This window comes from Trachymyrmex cornetzi, unplaced genomic scaffold, assembly GCF_001594075.2.
Source record: "Trachymyrmex cornetzi isolate Tcor2-1 unplaced genomic scaffold, Tcor1.1 scaffold37, whole genome shotgun sequence".
Lineage (NCBI taxonomy): Eukaryota > Metazoa > Arthropoda > Insecta > Hymenoptera > Formicidae > Trachymyrmex > Trachymyrmex cornetzi.
Genome location: NW_017298429.1, coordinates 160,737 through 182,685, shown reverse-complemented (window position 1 = coordinate 182,685; position 21,949 = coordinate 160,737). Strand labels below are relative to the sequence as shown.

Here is a 21,949-nt window from a genome sequence, read left to right as displayed (position 1 = left end):
TGTACCACAATCATCATATTTTCAGGGTAAATTTTAAAAGAAAATTCTCTCCGTGATACTATTATGCTAATGGATTAATGTAAAGAGCCCGGACTCCAGAGGATCGATGTATAATGAACTCTAAGCTTGAAAAGGAACTTTTTAGGGAGCATCGACAAACGAGAAGGCAAAGTGAAATATTCTGTATAGATTGACAACTCTGTCAGGGATCATTGATTCACGGTAAGCCTATTTTTGAAGAATTAGAAGAACTATAAGTATCGAAGTTTATACTTTTATCAATACTCTTATTTTTCAATAAAAAAAGAAAATAAAACAAAAAAATCGATTTTCTTTTTAATACTTTCACGAAAGGAATAACCTCTGTATACGGTTTATTTAGTATAATTTGAACGATATTTAAACGAAGATGAATTAAAGTATGCGTCGTATTGACGTACAAAGAGACCTGCAATTTATTGCTTCGTCAGAAAAGTGCCGAGAGAACCGGAATCAAGTTCCTTTTTTTGATTCTTTTTATTTTTACAATCACGATGGGTTTGTAATCGTACACTATTCGTCTTTGATCTGTAAGTTTAACGAAAATTCAACGTGCCTTAGAGTAACGTGGCTATTTTAATCAATACCCCATTATAACCGACATCGTTACTTGACTAGCAGTCTACTAACGAAAACGAATCAATCGTAGGACAAAGAACGGGCCTCATTTGAGTTTATAGGAAAGTTATTGATTTGACCCGAATCCCTCTCTCTCTCTCTCTCTCGTTCGAGTCGAATCGATAGGAAAAATCCTTTCCTATATAATATTGCGCAACATGTAGTAACAAAATCAGAACTATTATGATTATGTAAAATTTCGGAATGCATTTTTTATTGTAAAAATTATCCTCGAAATTATCGATAATAAAATAAAAACATTTGTGCGATGTTTGGAAAAATATATTTATCAAAATATTTAATAATTTACTTTATTAAAAAAAAGCTCTATATAAATTTATCGTAAAATAAAATCAATACACGTATATTCGTGTCCTTAAAAAGTGAATTAATTTCGTAATTAAAAAATAACAAGCATGCCAAAAATAATCAAAGACAAATAAATAATCATGCTCAATGACAATAATATAACTCGACAATAATATAATAATATGAAATCTCGTTAAAAATTATGGTGACAGAATTTCTGCAAAATTCTATTCCAATTTAAAAAAAAAAAACCGTCAAATAGAATTATTATTCCACTGTACATTTTAGAGTTTCGATTTCGCCTAACGGTAACTTGCAATTTGACATGCAACAGCGGGGGAAAAATGGCGATTTTTGTTTCACAGCGTGGCTGCGAATTCAACCGAAAGTTACGATGTCCATCAAATATTTGGCTTCCACCTTTCGCGTGTATAATCGTGAACGGCCCGTTTCTCCATCAAGCTCATCCACCACGCTGAACGTCCGCTCGCTCGCAATTTAAACTTTAAAGCGCGAAAGCTGTGGAACAATAGCGGCCGCGATACAGGGTTGCGGACAAAAGATATGCATTATAGACTGGCTCCAGAAAAAAAGTAGAGAATCTCCCAATTCATTCGGAACTGCGACAACTACAATATCAATTAAACGCTCGAAATGGAACATTCTGGAATCACGTAAAAGGGAAAGGATGAAAATGAAATGAAAGGAAAGAGAACTTTAACTGGAAATCAGTCAAACTTCTCATAATATTCGGTGGTAATAATTAATGTGATCTTTTCAAATTACATGTTGATGCTGAAACATCCGCGATTTATTACGGGACAACGTAATTGGTATTCATCGACGTGTGATACATGTAATAATAATTACAATAATAAGGATAATAATAATAATAATAATAATAATAATAATAATAATAATACAACAATAATAAGAGATTGCGCAATTTCATTGCTCGTACGTTCTAACTGTGTCTCGTATTTGTAACGTTTATTCCAAATTCCAAAAGCTTTTATATCACGTCGTCAAATATCTGTAGGCTATTTTGTGTTTTATCCGCGTTTTTTAAATATTTCATGTCAATTACTCGATTTCCTAGCTATTCGTTTGAAAGCGAAAAAGCAATTCACATTACGAAATGTTCGTAAAGGTCCGCGTTTTTACTGCAATTGAATTCTCAATTCAACGGAGATTCGCCCAATTTTATTCGTATCGTTCATTATCACATAGATGAGACTTCACTTAGGCGAGCCCAGTCGCTGTAGTTTATCGAGATTCTCCTTTGTTCCTCGCTATCGCTATCGAAAGTCGATCGAGGTGGCACGAATTCTAGCGAAAACTTCGTAACTGCACGTCGGGAACAGAAAGCAGTGGTCAAGCTTACTTAGCTCGGTAGTGGCCATTCTTTCCCGCTTTTTCTCCGCGACAAAAATTCCTTTATTACGCTGCTTCTGAAAAGTGTCAACCCGTTAAAGCGACATTACGTCGACAACGCCGTCGAGAAAACGAAAACCGGCAGCTTTTTTTTTCTAGCGGACACTTCAGCACGTTTCGCATACAGTAAAATATTAAAGATTCATATACTCGAAAATATTACGAAGAATAAAAATAATCCATCAAACTTTCGAATAAAAATCAATCCGAAATTCGCAAAAAAATACGTCCGTAAAATGTTATTCTGTGACTTCGTTTACTAATATACGTATATCTTAATTTTAAGTTTATATAATATTCTTCTTTTGTTTTAGATTATCTAGATTTATTCTCTAAAGTAATGAGACATATTAATATAATCAGTTATAACTATAATTCATACATATATTTATATGTGCAAATATAGTGTCAATTTAATATATTCATTATATAACTTTGAGAGAATTGCTAAAAAAATCTTTTATTATACGTTTTAACGAGAGCGACAGCTGCGGATTAGAAACTCAATAAATCGTTCGGTTTACATACTGAAACGTATTCTCTGATTCGGCAATTTTTAACGAGAAAACTGCCCGGGATCGTCGGTCGGAAACCGAGCACCGGAAACCGTGAATCCGGAAGCGCAAATGCAACATCGGGTCGCGCGTGAGCTTGCACGCTAATTGAAAGCCCGCGTTCGTGTACTCGCGTTCGCGTGCGACCTAAACCGCATCGAGTTAAAAGTTAAATAAATGTCGAATTTAATTTGACCATGCACCAAAGCTGTTGTACACACAGAGTGTTGGAAAATTGGCGGAAAGTGGGCGCACTTCCTACGAACTTTTCTGGAATCGAGTTTTGTCTGCAAAGATAATAACATCGAAAACGTTCGCCAACAAATTTTAATCTATTTCAATTTTTATCTACCTTTTCAGTTTTTAAAAAGAAAATAAGTAAAAAATTTAAATATTTCTTAGCGCTTACGAAACTTATATCGTCTAAAGTAATAAAAGGAAGAAGAGAAAAATGAATAAAATAACTGTTTTTCGGATCTTCTTTGACAGTTTCTGATGTATGCACGTGAATTTCTGACCTCGAAGCAATTTCGATTGTCTCCTCGAAAAGAAATTCCTCGCGAAATTCCCCACTCCTTCTTCTCTTGCAGGAGTGAACTCGCACCGCGAGTTTTCTTCTTCGAAGGATTCGGTTACGGCGTTCTGGATGTTATCGATCGTCTCAAAATAATGTCCTTTCGGGTGATTCCTAGGTCTGCCGAGGAGGAAAGAAGTTACTGTTTGGCGGCGAAGGCGAGTACGCCGGGAGCACTGAAGTGTTTTCGGGGTAGTAGAAAACTCTCGCGTAGAGAGAGGATGCATTGTTCCGATGCAAAACGTCGATGCAAAACACCGACGTGTTCTTTTCAATCCCATTCTCTTGTCAAGGATCAACATTTTTTACAAACGTTCGAGCGAATGTCACTTTGGCTGGGTCGATGATAAGGCCCTGCAAACCTCCCGAAGAATATCGCGGAAAAAGATTTCAGGTATCGTATTATATAACAGTAAAAAAAACATCATGTATTGAATAAAAATCTTTCCGTTATACTATATTTTCACACGAGCCGAAAAAATTGCGTGTATATAATATGATTTTTTTATTATCCCCACATTACTAATTTTTCGCGATAACTCGGCTAAATACTACGTCGATGAATAAATTTTAATTATAGCGTCTACGCGTAGGTATTCGCGAAATTTCAGAACTCAACCCTGGATTTGCGTTCGCGTAACGCGTTTTGTAACCCTTTTAATTCCACTTCGGCGCGTTACATTTTGGTCGGGATAGGCCAGCCCTCGAGCGAGATTTAATCGTTCGATTTATCGTTTCACAGCGAGAAATAATTCGGATTTGTCGGACCATCGGGGAGGGAGTGGCATCAGCATCGACCGTGCGAATATCCAACGCGAGCGAATATCGCGAAAATGAAATTCCGGCTCGTTTTTATTGCCCCGTGTCATTTGATTGCACCGATCTCATCGGCCGGCCGGTTTATTATTGACAGTACAAATTTTCGCGAAAGTTAACTGTTCGCCACGAAACTCGTTCGACATCGTTCGATATTGAACATTGTCATGGAGGATGAAACGGGACGCAACCAGGTTAAGTGGGTCAAACGTGGGGGTATCGTCCACTTTAACGACCATACCTACTTAATTGCGTATGAAATATCATCTGTTAACCTTTATCCTTTTATCTGCAGCATGCAAAAAGCGCTTCCTCCAATTTTATCAATATATAAACAATATAGAAACGTGTGTGTCCGTGTCGTGAGTAACCGGATTAACGATTATCACAGCAAAGTTCACTCTAGCTAAACAATCTATAATTCGCGACAGAACACAGAACAGAATTTCATTTATGATTTTATGTGCCGTGCATTATGATTTGTGCGTGCGCATACTGTGATATATGCGTTCTGTATACGCTTGCATTTTGATTCCGCAAAGGTTTTCTGCTTTATACGGCGTGCATAAAATTGCGAATAAAATTTCATCATGAGTTATAAATAATCCGAAATTAGTGCACTAATTTTTAAAGCAAAAAAAAAACAAGAACGGTAAATTTTTTAGTAATTTTAGTAAAAGCAATTTCGATAGCAATGCTTTTCATCAGAATTATTATCGGTGCTATACTATGAAATAATACGATAATGTATGCTTAATATGCTCAATAATGTATGATAATTTATTAACTATCATAATTAATAAATCACGCTGATTAGATTACCGATGCGTGATTGATCGTGATTTGATAACCGTTAATTCAATATTAAATCAAATTATGTTTTACCCGTTTGTGTGCGTAACTACCAGCAATTTTTTCACGTCTGTAACGTATCATAATTCAAGACGACTACCCTTATACATATTAGAGAATTATTATCCGCTGGGATATCCTGAGACGGCGCCCAAATGAAGTTAAGCCACGCGATCTCACCGCAACCGTAACCGATCGATTCTCCTCGCATCGGAACGGAAGATCGAGTCTTGTAGTTTCATAGCGTCTCAGTCCAGAACCATTTTAGACGATCCATTATTCCCGACAGAATTCGAAATGGAACTTTACGTATAAGGTGTCACAAAGCCATTAAGAACGTACAACCCGAATTTACGGTGGATAATAATGAATTATCAATTATCATATTTGCGCTGTAACATGTAAAAAAATAACGGATGTAATTTTCTATATTAAAAATTCTAGGCGATATTAATTTATTTATCTATCCAAAAGTTTTTCTACTTTCGTGATAATTCAATTTTGCACAATTTAACGATAAAATAATTTCAAATATATATTAATATACACATATACAATCATTTAAATATACATATATCTACAGTCTTCCAATAATAAAAATCTTAAGCTATATTTATTGTCTCAAAAATAAATTTTTAATATTTAAGATATAATCGAAAGTTTCAACAGAGATCTGGAGAATACTGTTACAGCTGTGGAAGAAAGTAGCTCTTATTTAGACAAGATCTTATTTAATTTCTACAAGTTAGTAAACACGCTGTAGAGACGATCAAATCGTGTTATATGAAAGCTGTCCAATTCAGTTTGTCGGTCACGTACTAAAAATAGATTTTTTTTATAACGAACCCGTCGTTTGCATGGTGATCGTTCTCAATTTATATCGAATGCCTGCGGGCAATGGTTCGTAACGAATTTTTAAACGGCTTTTTAAATAACCTACGTATATTGCATTTTGCCATGTTTCGTCCCATTACTCCAACTGAGAACATAATTTATCAGCAAACGTCAAAGCGTCATGGTAGTCGTATTCTTGGACCAATATTGACACCTAGATAAAAACTGTGATATGCGTGATATGTGTGCGCGCTAAATTGTATTATACCTATCTATTGAATAATTGCAATTATCTTGTAAAGATTAAATTAATTAGTTTTGAGATTAATGTATCGTTAAAGTCCTGCAAATTGAAAAGCAGATGATGTTCCCCTAATTATTTGCGGTTTCAAAGTTTAATCCACGGAAATCGCTTGCTTTCACATCTTCAATGGCTTATAACTCGGAAACTATCGGTTTCTCGATGTTTTCACCGATAAAAACCAACATTTCGCAAGGGATAACCATTATCTATCCATTATCTATCCAAACCATTATCTATCTCTAGCGTAGGACACTCCAAAGTTTTATTAAAAAAAAATCTTTACTGCAACGGATTCAGACAAGCATATTAATATATTAAGTAACGGAAGGAAGAAAGAAAGTTGCAAAAAACTATTTTCAATTTTGCGCTGATTACAGAATTCCGTATCTCCGCTTGAAGTTTGCGATAAGGAAAACAGGAAGCACCTAATGTAATTTCCGGCAAGATGTAGCATTTGCGCGGTATTCTAAGAAAATCGATAATTCTCAGAAATATCTATCGAGAAATATCGCTCCTATCGTGCTTTTCGACGCTTCAGGATATTAGAAACGTGCGTGGATTGCAACGAAAGCCGGAAATGGCCAGCAGGCTTTCGATACTTGGATCGAGAATGTTCCGAAACCGAGAAGCAACTGCGAAGGAGGGGAAATAGATTTAATCCCCTTGCATCTCTAGCTGCAGGCTCTTGCAGACTCCATCTGAAACTGTAACTTCTCGAGCATGTAAGAACTTGGGCAGTTCGATGAATAAACATTTACATAACATCGGATGTTATCATATCTCATGGGGTTTATCAAATAATTATCCATACTTGATTATTACTACTAATCATCGCAAATAATAGAAATAAATAAATAATAGTATAAATGATGAAAAGAAGGCAAAGGTCAAGAAATATCTTACGGGTCCATGAAAAAACTGTTGTACTAAATTAAAAAAAGTAAAAACTCAAATAGTACTAATTTCATTAATTTATAGGTACCTACATGATAAAATCTAACAATAAGTGATACGTATAGCAGCTTTATATATCATTTGTATAAATCTTATTGTTAAATAAATGTACTTTCTCAATCGATAAAACTTCAGGCTTTCTACTTGCGCCATTAATTTTCAAAATCCTTCTTTTCGCGAAAGTTCAATCTCTTCAGATTGTGACAGATTTTTAAAATGGAGATGCAATATGTCGAGACATATTCACGAAAATATATTTGTTGTTGACAAATTGATTTGTATTTTGTCCAGTGTTCCTGTGGGAAACGATGATTTCGCATTTCACGATCGTCTTTTACCGGTGCATCGACCAGAGAGGGTACGCGTTATTCTTTCGAACGCGTTAGCTTTTTGTGTCTCTTTGCTTTCGCTTTTGTCGACGTATCGCGCACGAGATGTAACCTACATTCGACGAGGAGCGAGCGATAAAATACATAGTGCGTATTGCATCTCCATAACATCGAATCGAGGGACGCGGAAGAGAAATGAGATTGGAGGCTGCATAAGGCGATACGTCCGATAAGTTTTTACCGCATTTAATATATTCCTGATCTGCGATCCGTTTAACCTCGTGAATGCCTGTCGTCGGAACAGTTTCCACTTTTTACTAGTTTTTACGACTGAAACGACGAAATTGAATTCAATTTACATACACAATCGAGAAAGAAGAATGATGGAGTTTCGTACAAAGTGCAAATATTCGACCAACCATTATTAGAGCTTCCATTTCGGTTACGGTTTTGTTTTTTCCTTCTTCAAAAGAGACGATGTTTGTAAGATGTAACAATTGTGCGACTTTTTTTTCAAAAAATTCTATTCAATAAATAGATTAATTCTGTAACCAGACTGACGAATTCTTTCGTATCTAAAATTCAAATGAAAAACGGCGAAAAACTTGTATATCGGCTACTATCGACGTACCGTCGTATATCCACGCGGGATCATATATCCGTACGAAGATAGGTCGATATTTTCCACGCGACCTTTCGGCCCGGAAAACAGTCAAAAATATATAGAAACGAACCCAAATCCCTGCCGGAGAATAGAGAGCAAAAGAATGGGCACGAGTTGGGAAGCCGCGTTCCCAAGCTTTGCCGGAGCACTCAATTTTTCAATACCGCGAGCGAGAAATATGCGCTTCTCCCATTCGCATATTTATATTTGCATCGTCCCTTTTTTTTTGTCGAACATTTTTATACGCGAGACTGTGTCCCTCTATCGGGGAATAAACAGAATATCATCGAAAAGAGAACGCAGTAATTAGAAACCAGTTTGCATTCAAAGTTAACTACGTTCGAAACGAGAGCGCTTTTGTAAAATCGGCTTTGAAAATAAGAAGAAACCGTAAAGCTGACAGAAATGAAAAATATGTACGTAAATATACTTTGCTTTTCTTTTCAAACCAACTTTCCATATCTACCCCCTCGGAATAAAATAAAATGACATGATCACTACAATAAATATTACTAATGGAATATTTCATCAATTATCACGATTATTTCAGGTTAAAATAATCCGAGTGTATGTAACAGCTGCGTTTTTTTAACTATGAATTCGATTAAATGATACAATTTATTCGCATATTGAGATATTTTAAAGAAAAACCTATAATCGATCTTTCCGCCAAGGAAAAGAGAGAGCTCACAGATTTAAATAATCTGTAAAAAAAAAAAAGCTTGATCAAAAGCCGCCGGTATATGTATTCCAATAATACTGATTCCGGTTGTATTTAACGCAAACGACATTATAATGATTATGTAATAACGACGTGATTCCTCTTCTGAGTTCGTAGCGAAAGAAATGGAAAATCGATACTATCGCGAAACAGCCAGGAACCTCTCGCCATTTGTGAACGGGAAAGCGAGGAAAAGGAAAATCGGCTGCACGCGGCTGATAATATTCAGATACTTTTACGTCGTTTCTTCTTGTCGACTTCAGTCGAAATGTATATCGTTCTGCAAAAATGAAATAAATCCTCTTCCTTTAACTTCTAGTTTTTAAAATGTACCTCTTTGCAAAAAATTAATAAACATAAGTAGTACTAATTAAAGATAATGTGAGCTTTTAGACTTTCAACTGTGTTTCTGTTATTCGTTGGAGCTTACGCTGTAAAAGTGAATTCATTAATTAACGATCTGTGAACAGACAGACATTATATTCACATATTGTACAATTCACGGGCTTCTACGTATTTATAATTAAGTATTCGAGACTAACGTTTCAGTTTAAGACACTCCTATATTCGAGCGAGTTATAATACCCACATAAGTACCTACACGATATATATCCGGTTGGATTTCTGTAATGCCAATTTATAGGACATACAGAATCTCACGCGAGAGATAGCATTATCATCCATGCCTTTTTCGCTAAAAGAATTATTTTTAAAAAATCCTAGTTTGAAAGGACATTCAATCCGTAGTTTGAAGGGACATTCAGTGATTTGAGGACAACTCACACGCTGTGGCTTTCCGCTCGTAGTTAACTGAATTGCTTTTGGACTTGTGTGTAATCCTATTATGACTACCGATTGGACTTTGGCTAAGGAAAAAATTGCTTTCGAATGTGTAGGATCTGCGGCCGTTAAAGCGTCGACAATATCCTAGAATTGCTGAGCGTCGTTTCTCGTTTAACACATGGGGAGGGAAATTCGGAGGTTGAGAGAAGAGATACGGAAATGCGCCGTAACGCGAAATCCTTTAATCGCTTTTTTCTTCTACGCGCATTTGCGCGTAATCGAGCGTGAATTAAACGTGAAGAGTTTGGTGCTATATTCGCACTATATACGTCCGTTCGTTTTTAACGAAAAGTATTTTCGACGCGCAATGTAATGGTTTAGTTGATCGCATTTTCAATTGTAAAAAGAGAAGAGAGAAACAGAATAAAAGGTGTATCGATACTGTAAAAGGGCTTAAGTATTCGCTGCATTTTAATTGTGTCGGGCTATCGAACGCATTCTGTTTCGTATTTTTATTTCGTGAAAGAGTTTGATAAACAGAAACGATAAACAGAAACATATATTTGAAAGGAATATACGACAAACGTAATCACTGACTTAATTTATTAAACAAGCCAAGATCTTCCCCTCCTGTGTAACATCTTTTACAGTTGTAACTGCTTCTTTATATCTGATGCAAGAAGCGAGAAGATGCATTTATTATATTCTCTTGAAGAGTATAATTAGAAAATATATTAAATAACGTTGCAATTTATTCTTATAATTAATTTTTATCTTTTTCAATGTTTTCTTTATCTCTCCCTTTATTGTGTCACAACTGATACAATCACAAGCTATTACGATTCCTCCTCTCTGTTTCTCTCCCCTCATTGTTTCTCGTGAGTAAGAGTCTATTCGTCTTGCCATGCGATACAATACGATAGACGGTTATCGATTTGGATCTATCCAGATCAACAGTATGCTTTATAGTTTATGGGACAACGAAGGATTCTTGCGAGGAATATCCGGCACACGTGTGTCAGAAATAGTCGCCATAAATAGGGATTTCCGTCGTTGGATCGATCTCTCGACGGAAGATAAAGCCCCTTTGTAGCTTCTATCGTGATTTCTCTGGTGAGCAATGTGCCAAATTGTTTATCGGTTGTCTCGCCAAATATAAATTGGTCTCCTAATAATTTAGCAGCATTCGACACAGAATTTTGTTCGAATCGTATTTTTAGCGTATTTTTGATATAAGAATAAAAGAAAAAGATGAAGTCAGAGATCTTTGCACGCTCCATTTAATAAAATTAGTGTAAACAAATTAAATATATACATATATACATATTTAAATCTCACAATATCTAACCCTTCACCAGTAACATAAATTTTAACTCTTTTGTCAATAATAGAAATCTTTTCAAGAAACAAAGTAAATTTTGTATTGTTCCCGATTGAAAAAAAATTCTAGTGTACTTATCAAAGCGAATTTTTATCATCACACAAGTCGGATTGTATCTTATTTATTTTTTACAGATTTAAATTCATCTGTTAAAATTCATAATCAAAATAATGCCTTTAAAAATTCTAGTTGCCGAAAAATTAATAACGATACGTATTATTAAATAAATATGAAGTTCTCGAAGCAATTTAATGCAACGAAAAGTCCAAAAATGTCAATGTAAAAATACAATATTATCGAATAGTATTACGTTATTATTGGAACAATATTATTCAACAATATTGTGTAAAAGGCTTTCAAAGAAATGGAGATCGGAGTAGGATCATATCGCATTCAATCGTACGGAAATCAACGTATTCACTGTCCCACGCAGCTTATGAAATTTTCCTTTTGTACACAATAAATATGTTAAGCGACACGATAGTCAGAGTAGCGGAGCATTCTTATACAATATCAACATAGTGTATGTACATCCTGTACATCATATTCCGATCAGTAATAGGGCGTTTTATCGACCTATCGATCGAAATGTGATCAAACGAGGGATGAAACAAGGGCACGAATGACGTTTTAAGGAGGGTAACGGCACCGTTCGTCGATGAATAATTCAACCGTTGATTTGCACGACTCAGTGGAAATGTCGGATTCGATTTCGACATCGGTTCTGTCGCTCCCTCGTGGCGTCGATCGGCGCGCTTAAAATGAGCTTCCACTGCGCGCTCATAATTCGTTCGCGATGAATAAATGACGCAGGATGTGCCTGTCGCTTAAAGTTATCAGCCGATGTTTTTAACTGCAGACCGGCGACAAATTGGAATCGATTTTTCCTTGGCCATTTTCTCGATATCATTGCTTCAACGGTTTTATTATAACGTTAGGAAAGAAATAAAAAATAAGAAATGTTATGTCAGATATTTGGAAGGAAAAGGTTGAAGTTTAATATCTAATAACCAATTTAAATTCTCTCTCTCTCTTGATCTACAATTTTTTTTTCTTGAAGAACGAAGTTACAGAGAGGCGTATCGTTAGGTTGAAATATACGACAGGCTTCGGCGATAAGCGTACCGGAAATTAGAATTCTAATTTCCGTTTGATCAAAATGCGATTCCCACAAGTGTACTCGTCTCGAGCATCAATGCGCGCTGCATATTTCAACGCGAATAATCACGTGGTCGCGATATGACGATATTTCATTTCATGCGTGCAAAACGAGCGCTCTCATAGAGTTTTAATGCATCGCGAGTTAATTAGGACCTGAAGAGCACCGCCGGCTCTGTGACGTGGATTTTCGCGCTCTCGAGGTATTCGCGCCTTCTTTCCGCGCCGAATTATTTATTGCCGTCCATTTGTCTCCACAAATACGTCGACAAATATAAATCGAGAGATAAAGAAGCCGTTCTAAGTCTAACGTCGCAACTTTTCAGCTCTCTTTTTTTAACGTTATATAATACTTCTCGTTTCACGCAATACTTCGTATAGTAATTTATCGGATGAAAATTTACCACAAAGAAACGGTACAGGGAGTGGATGTAAATTTATTTCGTTAATGAGCTCAACAGGTGCGTGGAAAATGAATATCGACCGAAGATTGTGAAGCCTCTTAATTTCGCGGTTACTTGAAAATAGCTCGCCCGCGTACGTTCCTATCGGTGAAATCCGTTTTTAATCGAATTATGCGTGCTTTTTCTAATCTTTCGGTGAATGAAGTCGAATCGCGAATGAAGAAAGAAAAAGAGAAATGAGGAAGGTGAATTTGGTAGATTAAGCACGAAACTAGCACGGACGGAACCAAACCGGAGGAATCCTCCAATCCTTCTCAGAGGAAATGAGAATCGTGGAAGTGAGAAGACAAAGGAAGAAGATGCGCTTTTGTACGCTTTGAGCGAAAGAGAATCTCATTGGAAACGAGCACCTCGACGAAAATACGTTTGACATAAGAAGATGGGAGAATTCTTCTTCCAGTTATTGCCTTGACGGCTTCAAAAGTTTTATAGTTCGTTCTGTAATTAACGCGAGTAGAATTGCAGCGATGCGCTTAATAATAATAAGAAAATATATGCGTCACGAATTTTTAATTTTAACAACAAATGCCTTTAATACAAAATGAGAACTTAATCCTCTCTCTGTATTAAATTTTATGTTTTGTACTTTTTTGGAAAAAAAAATAGGAATATTAAATTCTCTCAGGACGTAATATAATTTTTTTCATCGTTATGGTAATTAATTTAATTGATCATCAAATTAATCTTTTTAATGCTCCTCATTGATCTTAATTTTAAATGCTCTCTGGAGGAATGTTCATAAAAATATCCAAATTAAATCAAAATTAATGAAAACGAGTTAATATTGAAAAAAAGAGACCATTTCAAATAAAAAAGATTATTATTAAAATAAAAAGAAAATGTATCAAAATATTTTTGGATAACGATTTCGTCTTGAGAGTTAATCTAGAACCAATTCGCTTAACCGAATAACTTTTTGTTCATACTCACCCCACTTCGCCCAATTTGACCGCTGGTCTTGGATTGGTCCCGGAATAGTTGGTAATCGCGAGACAACGGCAAACAACGGCAATCCCGTCGTCGAGAAGCGGTGCAACCTGCCGAGATTTAATTGGCCGTTAAACGATCGTTCGCTTCAGCCCACGAGCAAACCGAGATGTTCTCACTCTTCGTTCAATTAACACTAATTACCCGTAACCGTGGCAATAACTGATATATATATATAAACACACACACATATATATCGAAGTACGAAAGGACACGCGCGGTTAGTTTCCGATAAATCAATAAGCCGTAAGACGTTACAGAATATAAATACAAAAAGAATATTAATTTTGCAATTTTTATCTTGGGATGTCGAAATGGAATAATTCTAACTGACACACAATTTTTTTCACTTAAAATTCTTAATTTTGAAACATCCTGCACAATCAAAGAATATCGTGCTTTTTTATGCGAAATATGATTTTTTCGTAATGATCGTAAACGGATATTGGATCTTACTAAATCTCTCTGAGACACACACACACACACACACACACACACACACACACACACACACACACACACACACACACACACACACACACACACACACAGTTTTGAAACGCGACCACGTTGAGTGCGTTATTGCGTTTCGGGCACAAACAAACTGGTCTGTTTGGTCGAACCCGATCAAATGCTGCTGTGACCAATTAACAAACGTTGCGCGTACAATGTGGTATTCGTGGATCGAGAACAATGTCGAAATAATTAGTATAGCGAACGTACTGTGTAGGAGAATAAATGTATTAGTTAGAAACATATGAATCAGAGTTCTTTGTCTACATCTATGTATAATGTATATATATATATATATATCTTTGACATATTTATATTACAGAAAATAAAACAGGAAAATTTCTCTTTTTCTCTCTTTCTCTCATAGTCTACCCCATATTTTTTCTACAATATTTTGCAAACACTATCTTGCTTTACATTTGTTCATTAACTTTGGTAGTGACACAGCCAGAGACACGCATTGAAAGGACATTTCTCTTGCACAATAGCTTTTCAGTAGGTAATTAATATACGAACAGCGTTGTGTCACAGGACAAACGCGTTCGTTAGAAAACGAGACCCTTCCAATCCTTTTAAATGAGACCATTATGGCTTAATGAATACAAACGCAAACATAAATTTTATAAAAGCTGTAAAAAAAGCGTGTTATAAATAACTTGAATGTAATAAATTATATTATCTAGAATAAAAAAGTATACGTGTGTTCCGTACTTGCTTATAATAATAATAATAATAATAATGTCAAAAGATGATATTTGCATATATGTAAAACAGGATGTTGAAAAATCTTTCAGCATTTATATGTCGTGAAAAGAGAGAAATTGAGATAAGCACTGATAGTTCATTTAAAGAGAGAATTACTTTTATTAAAAGAGAGAATTACAGGTCTAATGAGGTGATCTTACATAATGCCTATCCAATTGTAATAACTGGTTGATGCCAACTTGCTGATTTCAGATGAAATTTATCATTATAAAAAATATGTATGTATGGGGAAATTGAATCAAAACAGTCAGAACGCGGTTTGTAAACACCGAGGTAAATCTTCAAGTCGCATATGACACGTAGAAAATAAGTCAGAGTTATGACACTAACATACAAAATTATTTATATCTCAGAAAGAAAGTTAAGTTTTTCGATTAAAACCCTTGTTCGTTAAAACCTTTTCACTTGGTATAGTGTGTACTATCTACCATATACCTAAATGTGTGCTGAATGGTTTTTTAAACATCCTGTATATTTAAAAGATAAATTTATACACATATAAGAGATTTTACTGTAAATAATAAATATTTGGTATATTTATTGTATGCAGTATAGGGCGGGGCTATTCTGTCTCAGTTTCAACTTTAAAATAATATGAAACTTTACAACAACAAGTATGATAATATCTCTTTGCAGTGATGTGCTTACAACTATATCATACAATCATGATTGTTCCTTGAGAACATAAGCAATCTTTAAATGTTCAATATGTGCTGTTCAGAAACATAAATATTATTGTGAGAAATGCACCAAAAAGTGGTAGAGCTCCGCTCTACCTTATATCTAAGATAATATCACTATTTTCGGAATACAGCTTTTAAAACCCGTTATACGCTTGAAGATACCAGACATCGTTTCATAATATCTCTTTTATAATAACTCTTTTTTTATGAGCGCAAGTAACATTGCAGCAGATCGTTTATACGCCATGGGTAATAAGTTAGCGGAAAGCGCTGTTTCGAGCATCGAATGCATTCCACTACGATGGATGGGAAAGATGAAGAAGACGAAGAAGAAGAGAAGAGGAAGAGGTGGGGGGGGGGGCAGGGAAGGCAGGTAGCTTATTAAATTCTCTAGCGAAATACATACAGCAAAGCGAATACGGCTACTCTTCCCGGGCTCAAGTTAATAACTCTCTTTTATACATGGTGTCCTAAACCTTAGTGGAGCCACTTTTCATCTCCGAATTCTTTGACCAATTTAGAGTTGATCTTTCCTCGGAACGGAAATGTCAAGAGAGATTATTATTCGAGTTAGCAATTTTTTAATCTTAACTTGAATTTTTTAATTAATTGCAACCTATTCTATATTGAGTGTATCATCTTTCGCTAACAAAGAATACCTTCTTGATGTTAAATTCAAAATCGAATGTTATCCACTAGTGTGTGTGTGTGTTTAAATGTTGTTAATAATATAATATCTATATTATTTAGTACTATTAAATGTTCAAATATTTAAATTAATTCTAATTAGTTGATATTCTTTAATTTTAATTCATTATATTTTATTAAAGAAACAAATAAATAAATACATTCGTACAAGAAGAATACACATAGAATACTTTCGAGCGTTTTCAATAATTAAAACACCATGACATTTGGATTTAAAACGTTAAAACATTAAAACATTTAAAACTGAAACGTATTTTATTATTAAACGTTTGTTTTTAAAAAAATGTTTTAAATGTAAACATTTTCTTCACTGCATTTTTTCCCAGTGTATTTTGACAAATTTGTTAAAACAGTAACTTTCAATATAAAAATATTTATAAACATTCTATGATTAAAATACGACAGATTTTTCAAGCAGTTTATCATAGTTCAGAGTCAACGTTTCTCGTTAGCAAGTTTCTTAATGGAATTTAACATGCTCGACAAAGAAACCCCCGTCCCAAAGGCATTAAACGTAATTGAAAGAAAATGCGTTCAGCTCGTATGTTGTCATTTCATCCGTTTTTGCTACATGCGCCGTAAGAAGTACAATTTACTCTCTATTTAAAAAAAAAACTTCGCCAGAGCACAGAATATCGTGCTGCGTCGATAAGAGAGGCAACGGTGGCCTCCTAAAAGCTATTTGCACGCCCTGAATCTACGTGAAGGGTTAAAAGTATCTACGTAAACCGGATGGAGCTGAAAAGCGTGCCGTAAAAGGCATGTATACACGGTGTCCCGGAACTTACCGGATATTTCCTTAACCATACCATATTTAAGATAATAATTTGGAGCAGTCTTTCTTGAAAAATCAATGTTTCAACAGCTTCGGATAATTATGCAGGAAAATCCTTTCCTCGGAGAATATTCTGTCATCATCGCGATGATATATAAAATTGAGAGAGATATGCGATTTTTAGGTCTTCTTTTAGATCTTTCTAATTTATCTATTAATTTCTATTTAGTCGTGCGTTGCATAATTTTAATAGCCCAACATAATATACGTATACATAATATTTTCTTTCTCTTATTTCGCTCCGCGGTACATCCTGCGGGTATGTGTAATGAAAACTTTTGCAAATTTTAATAACCTGCACTCGTCCACGTCATTGTTAATGAAAGCACCTGGAAGACGAAAAACATGGCCGGTAAACATTAACTGTTTTCGTAATTCTCGGGCTGTCAGCTCTTTCCCGGGAAAGCGGAAAAAGTCAGGGTATTTTTCTTTGGTTGGAAATATCAACTAAAAGTTGAATAATTTTAACTAAAACCTTGTAATCTCTATTTTTTTTGTTCGTACAACCTATATAACAATGCAAAAATAACAAAAAAAATTTTCAAGTATATAATGTGTAATAATGTAATTTATAATATACATATATGTAATAATGTAACGTAATATACATTTGAAACACATGCTTATTCACAAAACGTCGATCAAATTTTTTATCTCAAAATCTTTTCTCCTATGAGTTTTTTTAATAATATGTAACAAGAAAGAAGAAAAAAAGAGAATATAAAATATAAATCATATAATCATATAAAAAAGCTTCTTACAGTTTGCGCGTTGCTTATAAAAGGCACATAAATAATACATTTTTAGTATAGCGTACATAAATTATTTTTAGAAATTTTCGAAGCACTTAATTTCATAAATTGTCTTTAACGTTGATAGTACAATCATTATCGGGCAATAGGGAGGAAAATAATTTTTAGTATGCGCGAACATGAGAAATCGGTTTTAACTCGAAGATATTTCATGCGTTCATGCTATCCGTGTGTATCCACAAATTTACAATGCGGCCGTTCCGTTATCCTCGGGGGAAATTACACTCACGGTGGTACGATAAACTTCGAGCCAGACGCTAATTATTACTCGGAAAGGCAATCTATCCGGCCGTGTAAAAGTCATATCGATTACTGCGTTAGATGTACCAAGTTCTCGGTATCCCTTCTGGTACATGGAACAGGGAACTTCTCTCTATCGCGTTTAATTAAAAAGAAACAACTCGCACAAGACATACCCAATCGATTCATCTGATTGTGGAAATGTGATAACGTTAATTGATCGTAAATATTTAATTACGTGTTTCATTGTAAATATCGAAATTGTTCGCGCACGTGTGGAAGAAGATTCAAGAGGTTTATATGAATAAATTCTCCGTTAAATTCTTCATTTACATATTCAACGTACATCATGCTTTCGAGACGATGCGAGAAAATAACGGAAAATAATAGCGGTAATCCGGCATGCGTGTAACAGCTGCTATTTCTGGTTAAATTTCATACTTTGCGTTTAAGAAGCTAGGAAAGGCTTTTGTGCGCCGTCTCGAAAATTGTGAACTTCCGATAGTTAACACGGGAGCTTCTCTTCGCGTCTACGTGTACAAGTGAATGCAGGGATAATAGCGAGAGCCTGAACGGCGATAACGAAAATGATTTATCCGGCGCAGCTGCAGGAGCCGTAATAGTTGCTGCCGCGCGCGCGACGGTTGTTGGATGCAACGCTAGATTACAGCAACGTATTTCCCAAAAGACACGCGGTATACACCAGCGCGGACGACCAGCTATTCCCCTGGAGAAATACGGATTGAATTGTTGATGTTGAGTAATACCCAACGACGCGCTGTTATCGAAAAGCGATAGCAACGACGTGCTGTATAATCTCATAGACTTCAGATGTGGACGCGCAATGCGCGACAATGTATTTCGAGTGTTTCTACCCTTTCCTTTTTTCGGCGTTTAATTTTCCGGCGATTAATTTGATCTTTCTCTCTGTCAAGCTCTCTGCAAATAGCATCGGTAGTCTGAGAGACTCTCGTTCGTCTCTTTAAAATCCCCGCTTTAGATCTCTGTTACCTTTATTGTTACAGAGTAACAACGAAATTGAATTGTGAAAAATCGACTCGTGAAAGACGATTTAAAATCAATTCGACATTAATCCAAATCGAATTTATCACTTGAAAATTATTAATTAAAATTGATTTCCTCGCGAGCTGTATGGATTGTATATGCAAGAATAAAACGGGAATAAAAATGCAATTAAGAGATCAAAAGGTATATATGTTGTACATAGGGATCCATGCTAACCTCATCCTCTTAGAATACAACGTTGGATCGATCGTTGCGGGAGAGAAATGGAATCGCACGAATTTTCCCCAACCACGTACCACCGGGATTGGATGCTAATGTATTTGGGCTTCTTATTAGGAGAAAAGCTTCACGATTCAATTAGCGTCGAGTTTACCGTCGTGTCTATTCGCGTGATGAATTCGTGGAGAGCGAAGCTCTACGAGAGATGGTTTCGCACCACCATAGGTTTTCGTCAAGGTTCTTTAGGCAATTAAATGGAATATTCATCGTCGAAGTATACTCGTACGTATATTTTCTTTTATTAAGCATCTCTATGTAAAGTTCAACTTTTCTATTGAAAAAAATCGGGTGATAACTCGACGGATTCTACAAGACACGCGCGTGGTTTTGCATTCGGCGACCCCGTCGTATATATATCGAAGAAAACATTGCTCAATCATATCACGGAAAATGCAGTTTTTAACGCTGTTATCGCAGCGTCGCGCCATTCGTCGAATTATTAGTTCCGAACTCGAAACCGGCGCGGCGGCAACGATGATGTCGTAACTAAATTAATTACGCAAATGTTTGTTTCGCCATGCGATTACAATATCCTGTGCGCGCGGACGTCGTTGAAACGAACGAAATGAGAAACGAGAAACGCTACCGGTAACGCGGTGCAAAGTTACACGGGACTTACTACTTTCCGGTTGCGTTTGCATTGTAATGAAAGTACCCGCGAGCAAGGGATTGAAACTGTTGTAATTCCTCCGACAAGCGGTAGAATGTACGTCTTTCAAGCGAAAATGAAAACGTCCGCACCGCGCCGTGACGATATCGCTGTAAGGTTTATTTCCTTGTATATTTGCATGACGTCAATAATTAAACTCGTCGAAATCGTACACCAGTTCCGATTCTCTCCGGTGCGATATATCGGACTGTTGCACGTGAAATATCGCATTTCGAAAGTATCGGTTTCCTGATACGTTTCTTATAAAGAATATATCTCTCTCTCGATAATGACGTATTACAAATCACGTGAGTGACGGAACGTGATCCTTTTGAAATTATATAAACCTCAGCTTTTGCGAAACATAACACAAATTGCAAATTTTTTTAATAATAAATTATTAATTTCAATTGTATAATATTCCTCTGACACTTTTTTAATAAAAATTTACGATTGTAAAAACAGTTCGTGGTGTAAAGTACTATATTTAGAGAAAGTATCAATGCAAAAAAGTATCCGTAATACGAATTTGAGAAAAAAAACATTTTCAAGTATTATCTTTCTCTAAACATTCTATATTTTTAATTAAAATAGGATATACATATTCCCAGGTTTTTTCTGTTTATGTGCATCTAATTATTTTTTCGAAAGTTACTAAAAAATTGTTAATAAAAAGACAAGAAATAAATAATAAAAATTGAAATGTAATTCGAAAATACAATAATTAGCAACCGTAGATATTTTAGAGAAATTCGTCTCACGTTACCATTATATCAATAAGTTCCGAAACTTGGCCTTTCAACTTCAATTTCGTACGACTCGTCACGTCGCGTCCCATCCCGTCGCGAATTTTTCAACGAGTTCATCCAGCAATTTCGTTACGTAGTTCGTCTAACGAAAAAGTTACTCCCAAAGTTACAGCTTTACAGCGTGAAATTGCGGCGCGAGCGTCACCGTTGTTTCCAGTCTCCGCACGGCGTGGCATCGCGGACAGAAAAGAAGGAAAAACCGGAGAAAACCAAAACAAAAAATTAGTACGCTGCCCTTTTCTTTCCCTCGCCACGCGTGTCATCGACCGAAGGCCGAAGGGTTGTCGATAATCTTTCTCGGCCCTTCGGAACACGTAGTACGTACCCGGCCCGTTTTTATCGGGGTGCGTCGCTCGAAAGTCCGATAATCCAATTTGCGGCGCCGCCGCCGCGATTTCCGTCCCCGCGAACCTACGTTGTCGGTTATGTACGAGGACACGTTAATGCTTCCGCGCCTGGGTTTTACATCCTACATGTATTAATGAACAATCTCGTTACAAATTCAGTTCCGCAGTGCATCCCCCGCGTGTGGGACCCGATAATAATAACTCATCGAGAAATTCTCGGATCTGCGCGCCGAGAGAGATTAGACCCCTGGCAGAAATTTCATGCATTTTTCGAGCAGTTGCTAAACAGCTATACCAAACTTCTGTCTAGTAACTGACAAGGAAAACTATACTTAGGATCCCAGTCAGGATGTAACTTTGCTTACAATTACTGTATACAAAAGTTGGGTAAATCTGAATCCAGTTACTGAATAGCAGGGTTGGTAAAAAAAACGTTTTAAACGTGTTTTAAACAGTTTAAAACATGCTTAATTGATGTTTTTAATATGTTTTAAATATGTTTTTTTTT

General features: G+C 35.8%; 1 protein-coding gene across 4 annotated transcripts in view; it reads right to left on the bottom strand.

Moving 5' to 3' along the window:
• The window catches only part of Tpst (tyrosylprotein sulfotransferase), a 94,374-nt gene that overhangs the window by 8,089 nt on the left and 64,336 nt on the right, over positions 1-21,949 (bottom strand). For 2 of the 4 annotated variants that reach the window (XM_018511396.1, XM_018511398.1), the window contains one exon: positions 13,719-13,825. The exons of the other annotated variants lie outside the window; for them this stretch is intronic. The gene's annotated coding sequence lies outside the window, so the exon portion shown is untranslated. The remainder of the gene's footprint in view (positions 1-13,718; positions 13,826-21,949) is intronic. 4 annotated transcript variants of the gene reach the window in all.